The sequence below is a fragment of the Haliaeetus leucocephalus genome, unplaced genomic scaffold (genome assembly GCF_000737465.1).
Source record: "Haliaeetus leucocephalus isolate CR32 unplaced genomic scaffold, Haliaeetus_leucocephalus-4.0 Scaffold176, whole genome shotgun sequence".
NCBI lineage: Eukaryota > Metazoa > Chordata > Aves > Accipitriformes > Accipitridae > Haliaeetus > Haliaeetus leucocephalus.
This window is the reverse complement of record NW_010972612.1, coordinates 392,392-400,183: the sequence shown is the minus strand read 5'-3', so window position 1 is coordinate 400,183 and position 7,792 is coordinate 392,392.

Below are 7,792 nucleotides of genomic sequence, written 5' to 3'. Positions count from 1 at the left end.
AAATGGAACTGCTTTTTTTTAAATCCAGGACCTTATTTCAAATATTTGACTTGGAGGCATGTGAAATGGATATATCTGATGGCAAATGATCTTCTTAAAAAATTTCCTTTGGAATTTCCTCCTGCATATTTTTTTTATGCCTTGTGATCAAATTTTACTCGATGTTTTGAAAAATACTTTAATCACTCAGTGAAAGCTGTTTCCGTGCTGTTCCAGGAGAGCTTAAACCAGAGCGATGTGCCTAATAACTCTTGCTTTCCTGCTTTTTAATTCAGATAATTTGTTGTGTGGTCTTGTAAACAGATTAGGAGTTGCTGTGAGGGTGTGTAGGGTCTTCCCTTACTCTGCTTCTTTAGTAGGTTAAAGCTTACTAGTACCTGGCATTTTCTTGGTGTGGAAGTGTGTGAAAGCAGTGTAGTTTGAAAGGTTTCTCTTCAGCATTTGAATTTGCTCTTCTTTGCAGTCTTTATTTTCCAACCATACTTCTAAAGTTTCTATAGAAATGAAAATTGCATTTAATATTCTTGTGTTGATCTCATCAGCATTAAATGGAGAACTAAAACCTGCTTTATTCCTGTTGCCAGCTCATGCTTATCTGTGCATGCTTTAGCCACCTTTGCCAAGGACTTTGCTGAAATAATGCTCTGCTTGTCTACTCTGACCTGTAAAATTTGGCAGATGCTTTCTGTGATATGGATTCCTATTCTACAGGTATATCCTGGGTGTTTGAATTAGATCTCTCTGCATTTAGCAGGATTTCAGAGGGATTTTCTTTTCTCTTAGGCCTTCCTTATACCTGACCAGGCTGCTGTACATAATGCTGCTTTTATTACCTGCCTCCTCACTGGCTTCTGTGTCCTGCCTGGTTTTATATAAATGGCAAATGCCCAATCTAGGAGCAAAAATGTTGAAATCGTGGCAGGCATTTGGTATGGGAAACCCCACTAATTCATGACTGGTCTCTCAAGTGGCTAACTGTTACTCTGTTTTACTGGCTTTCCACCATATTATGTCATTTTACACTTTAATGAGACTATCCTGCACTAGTAGGTCGTATGTCTCAAAACACTCTGCATGTTAAATCTGTACAGTTTAGATCAGTCTTTCCAAACTGGTGTTGAACAGTAGGTGTCATTTTTTCAGAACTTTAACTCTTTAGACATTTCAGACATTTGTCTGGTGGGCTCAGTGATCTGTAGGTACCTGTCCTCCTACAAGCGTGCCCTGAGTGTCACCTCAAGTGTCATACTCTGTTCTCCTTGGAGCCTGTTTTCTAACCTCTCAGGATGCATTTAAAGCAGATGTCACTGGGCTACAGACTTCTTCTCTGACATCTGAGTGGTGGTTATCTAGACCTTCTGATTTTTATTATTTGCGTCTTGGATGTTTAACATCATCTTCACTTACTGATGGGCTGGAAAGTACCTGGTCTTACAGGTACTTGCCTTTCCCCGAGCACAGGGCAAATGTTTATTGGATGCCCATTCCTTCTTCACCATTAGCAGTTAAGTCAACTAATGGGATGGCAATATCCTTGTTGGTGTTTTGTCTCTAATATAATTAAGATTTTTTTTGTTATATTTAACTCTCTTGCTTTCCCCTGCATCTAACTTCATACACCTGGGGCCACCCAGCCTGTGTTGATACTGTTTATTTCTTGTACAATTTACCATGGCTATAGCTCTTTGGGGTGAAATGGACTTCAGCTGTCCTTCTTGTCTGAGGAGTAGTGGCTTTTTGTCCCCCTAGAAAACTCTTAGTAAAAGATTCCTGCATCTGATATCACAGTTTCAGTTCAAATTTATTCTTAGTCAATTTTCTAATAGTTATCCTCAGCTTTATGAAATTAACCCGCTCTGAAATGTCCCTCCTGTATTGCTAGGGATTGTCTTTGGACAATCTGTGTTGTATTTGATTTGATCACAACTACTGCAGGTCATTTTTAAATAATTGTTTTGTAAAACAATCAAATTTTACTTTGCAATTAAATAAATCAATTTTACTTTAATTTTACATTTTTTTTACTTTACAATTAAGTAAATCTTACTGGGGATCCAAAATAGTTGTTCTCCTATTTAACAGTTTTTAAGTTGTAATGCTATTTACAAGTTTTAAAAGAACTGAAGAAGTACTAGTGGGCATATGAACTCTCCAGCATTTCTCTGTTTAACTGTCTTTATATGACTAATACTGTCTTCTGTGATGAGTTCACAGATTTCAGTTAAATACATTATGAAATACACTATGAGTGCTTATATTTCTAGTTCAGCTAGGAAGAAAGCTTCAAGTTTAATCCAGTTAAAAAAACCCAAAACACACAGACAAGAAACCTCTGGTTGATAGTTTAATGAAAAGATGCGAGTGAGGTTTATTTGGCATATCACAAAGAGCTGAGATGTCTGCCTCCTTCACCAGACTTTCAAAATAGATTCCATAATGTCCTTTGAAGTTATTTTCCCCGTTATTAAGTTTGAATAATTGAATAATTACACTTCTAACAAACAAATAACACACTCAGTACCTACAGATATTTGTGACCTTTTCCTTCTTGTGCAGCGTGGAGTGCAAGAGACCAGCTGTGGTTATGGGATCAAGTTAGAGGATGAGAAATCCTTAGCTGAGGAATTCTTTTGACTGATGTTCGTTGAACTTCATAAGCACCATGTTACGGCATGGATTCATGCCCTGCTGTTGTGGAAAGTGGCAAGGAATTGGAACATGGTACTGGCAGGTACGCTGCCTCTCTGACAGTTAGGTGAGGGCATCTTAAAAATGAAAGGAAACGCTGCCAGCTAATCATTGTGACTCAGTTTATGTTCCCTCCAGCATACTGCTCTTGAGTGTCGATATGTTCATCCTTTTGTCAGATGAGCTGTGGTGGGGTTTGGAAAGAACTGTAAGGGAGTTGGGTACCTGCATTCAACAGGGAAGCATTATGTTTAGGGACCTTCAGTTTATGGAAATCCTATGCTGAGAGAAAATTAAATTGAGGTGTTGTCAGGTATATATAAACCTCACCGGCTTTGTTCTCAGGATTTACTTTTGCTCGCCAGGCTTACATTTGTAAAGGTCTGAACATTGCTGGGCAGGGTGCATGGGTTAGACACTGTGTTAAAGGGATTAAAAAACTGAGTTTGTTCCTTTTTTGCTTGTCTGTATTTGGGGAATTGGGACATATAGAAACATAAAAAAGATACAATCTTTCAAGAACTTTGTGCTGACCTCAGACTCCTGGTGCTCTTCCTTGCAGTTGAACATCCCCTACGAATGGGAAGTGAATTGGACTGGAATACCACATCTGATGAGGGATAAGAGGAAGTGCCTTGTTTGAGATAATCTGTAGTCTAAAACTCTTGGCAAGTTTTAAAAGAAGTTTGGCTTCCAGTCTTGACTGTGTCCCTTTAAGGAATACCGGTTTTAACCTTATTACTTAAAGCTCCTGTGACTTAAGTCTCTTAATTCTTTACAGCTAAATGCTCTGCTAAACAGACTCCAGCATTTCCACCATGGAGACATAATTACTAGGTATAAAGTAACTGCAGAATTACGCTTTCAAGTATTGGCACACTCAATGCTTATTTTCTCAGCTCAGGTCAATGTAGTAATACTCAGTTGAAGAAACATCATTTAAAAATTACATGCTAAAGGAATTCTTGGGTCACCCCTCTGTCCAGATGAAGTCTGCAATTTATAACCAACCTGCTGTGATCTTCCCTGGCCTCTCATGAGGAAAGGAGTTTGGGTCTGGAGCTAAGTATGGTGGCCCATTAAACCTTTCATTTTTTTAAGCTTTTATGGCAGCACAGTGGCGCAGGCCATGTGACACGGGTGCAGGCATGTTTGAATAAGGCTGGAAAGGCTAGGCATGAAGACACTCTGGGTCAAATTTCACTTAAGCTGTGTTGTAAACCGAAAACTTCTGCTTAGCAAACATAGCAGATTCCAAGGAATATATATATATGTAGCTATTTATGTAGCTATTTAAATTTCTAGGAGAGAAACCTTTAGAGACATTTTCCTTTCCTGAGGGCTTGTATAAAACTCAGAGTGTGTTTTCAGGAAATGTCCAGGGACCTCAGACTTTCAGTACCTGTGACGATTCACATTTAGTTGTCACACAGTCTTCTGTTGCACCAACCACAGTCCTTTGCAAGTGAAGGCCCTGTGGAGTGTTATGGCTGCAATTACACACTGCAGATCTACAAACAGTTTTTCTGGAAATCTTTTAATAACTGTTTTTTCCTATAAGGCCTGGACTACCAGACACTAATTGAGGTGATGCCAAGGTAGCTTATCAGCTTTGGGTGAGGAAGGAATTTGACTGCTGAATAAACTACTACACACATTTTAGAAAACTATGTGTCATTCCTATTTTGTTCACCTTCCCAATTTCATGAGTTATTCTTCATCATTAGACTTTTTTAAAGGCAAGCAGGTGATGTTCTTCAGAAGGTCATTTGGCTTCTGTGGAAGGCACACTTCATGTGGCTCCTCTTTGAGGGTCTGAGGGGCCATAAATTACTAGAAAGCTGAGATTGCCTTCGTTTTTGGATTTGGGAGTTCTAACGCTATCAAAATCATTAATCTATGAAATGGCATTATCAAATCTTGGTTTTTAATGAAATAAATTCTTGTTATTTCCTGGCTCAAACATCCCCCAACCTTGAATTCCTGATCTAAACCTGAACTTATAATATATGACTTGAATTTGGCAGGCAACATGGATATGGATTGGCGGGGAGGGAAAAATGGATGTGAAACAGTAATTTTATTTCAGCCTTTCCTACCTGGTTTAACTTGCTGCATGTGCAAAATTTTATTAGATTTTGACATATCAAATTAAGTAAGTGGAGTCTGCGTATGCTCCATTTTAGTTGGAGATTTTTTGAGGAGATTAACTGCTTAGAAACTCTATAGTTATAAGACCAGAATGGATTGTTGTAATCATCTAATATGACCCTCTGTAGGACATAGTACTTCTTAGTATAACAACTTGGAGTCCTCTAGAAAAAGATCAGGTTCTGAATTAAAATTGATGAAGGATTTTCTGCGGTTCTTGGGAGCTTTGTTGTTTGTCATCATATGTGACAAATTTATGCTTTTTAGACTGAACTGGTTTTCTAGCTTCAGCATCGCAACAGCAGAAGCTGGTGTACCTTTCCTTAGGTTGGAGAAGCTATTATGAAATTTGTACTCCTCGCCCTTCCAGTACTTAGGATTAGGAAAAATGGAGTTTGGTAATGTCTGTTATTCGAGTAGAGGTACCTGGTGGTTGTATTATGACTAATCTGACTATAGTGAGGAGTGTTTACGTAATTTTCCATGGTTAAAAAGAGATCAAGACATGCCATGACCTATTGGATTTCAGTGTTAAATCAGTATTTTGTTGCACTTTGGCTAGGTGGGAAGAGTGTGGTTTAACAGAGCTCTATGGACAAACTTTTTACTTCTTTTGTAAACTTGAGTTTGAAGTTACCGTTCTGTATATATCTGACACTTTGGTCAAAGATGCAGGAATGTTTTCAGGCTTTATTGGAGCAGAGCAGCACATGACAGAAGTCTGAATATGTATGAGTTAACCCTGTGCATGCTTGCTGTGGGTCTCCATTGTATTTTTTTTTTTCCTCACAAAGCATCAGGAAAGAGCTGGTGTTGGAGATGAAATAGGGATTACATGATCCTGAAATGACAACTGATACGTTTATATAAACTAAACAGTGAGAAGCATTTTAATTAGTAGTTTTGAGTTTGTTTCCAAGAGGGTACAGACACATTAGTGTTATGAAGCAAAGTGGAGAGCTTGTGACTAAAGTGGTGGGAAGGGAGCTGGTGATGTAGGACTCAGAACTAGCCCTCATAAGGTTAGCAGGAGCCATTGGGAATGGGGGTTATGAGGGGAACAGAGATGTTGGAAAGGATGCCCTGCTCTGAAAAGAGAGGAATAAAGGTGACTGGGAAAATTCCACTGTGTGTTAGGGATGCAAAATTGTAAAGCAGCATTAGTCTGGATAAAAGAGAACCAGCTGGGCTGAAATTGCTTTGGGAAGAGCTGATAAGAGATTTTGCTGTGATAGCATAAGAGATCTACTGCACGTAGTCCAGGATTTAAATGTGGGTAGAACTCTTGTAATATGGTTAGAGAGAGGTATTTCTGGGTATTGTCACTGTAAGAGACTAACTCCCCACACCAGAGAATGAATGAATGCTGTTGGTAATGGTTGGGTACAGAGAGCTGTGTTATCTGGCAGTTTCATCATCAGACAGTGACTGAAGCCATAAAATCGATGGAGTTAACTGTAGATGTGGCTTTAAGAAGCACAGGTGATGTTTCAGAGAAGCTGGACATAGAAGTGAACTTGGTTTGAGTGATCACAACTTAAACTAGGTTAAATTAAACAGATAAACATCTAGTCAAGCCTCTAGAGAAACTGAAGAAGCTTTTTGGTGAAGCAAGGAGCTTGAATACAGAGGAGGGCATAAAATTCAGTGAAGCTACAGGGGTAAATATTAGCATCTCAAATAACAGAAAAGGCTCCACCTAGGAAATTGCTCCAGAGCTGATGATTCACCTGATCATTGCATCAGGATATGGTGAGCAAACACAGAACCTCTGAGAGGTGTGGACAAAAAATCAGGTTGTAAAGGAAGGTGAATCTTGAGGATCAGGAAGTCCAGGGCTAAGGCAGGGGCTTCTACGTCAGCAGACAAGGTGATGTCTTGGAAACAGTATTAAAACAGGTAACAGAAGGTGCTTTGGTCACATGAAAGTGAGAAACAGCCAGTCTCACAAAGGAAGGAATTGGACCGCAGTGCATAGGGACAAGGAGTTGAGTAAAGATGATCTGGGTACGATCCCTGAACTGTAGGAGTTGTTTCTTATAAGGATGACACTGAAAATGATGCACAGATATATGGGGTGGGAACAAAACTTTTAATGCCTTGAATTTGAGTCTGGTCATCTGTAGGCCAGAGTGCTAAAACATGCAACATTTGAAATCTGAACTCTAAGCAGAAATTTAACTACTGCTGTAAGCAAGCAGTGCTTGCTTCTCCTAACTGGAGAACAAGAAAGGTGGTTTCTATGTGTTGGCAGGAAGATAAGGAGATGGGTGATAAATGGGGGTAAGTATGGGTCTCAACTTCAAAAGCAGACAAGACCGTGATAATATGCAAGGTTTAAAATAAACTTTAAAGAGAGAATAATAAAAACTTTATAGATGGGTGGAATCAGTGTGAAAGGTCATCGGATATAAATTGTGGCGTGGGTTTGCAAGAGGAAAATTGTGCTGGGCTAACCTTGTTTCTAGATGAAAGCATGCATCTATTTGGACTTCTGTAATATCTCACAAATCACCATAGCAGACATTTCTTTTTGAAGAAAACTGGAGTTGGCAAGACATGTGAAATGTGTAAGGAACTGACTAGCAGAAGCTAGTAATGTTGCAGAGACTGGTGGGAGAAGCAGATAGATGTCTTCCACTTGTGATGTGGCAAGAAGAGTAGGAACGTGTGTGTCAAAGTTGTTTCTAAGACAAGTCCTAATGGCATAATCAATTTGGAAGTAGATAAATATAATGCATGAAGGATTCAATGACCCTGAGAAGGACAGCAGTAATGAAAATGAGTTCATATTATGTAGAAGAGTTGTGCACTTAAAGGCAAATGACAAGAATTTATGAAAAATGCAAAGCTTGGTGAAAGGGAGAGGTGTTAGGGAGTCCTTGTGACTCAGCACCATGGTGCCGATAAACAGAAACTGATGGGATCTAGGACTTCTGTCCATTAAAAACAT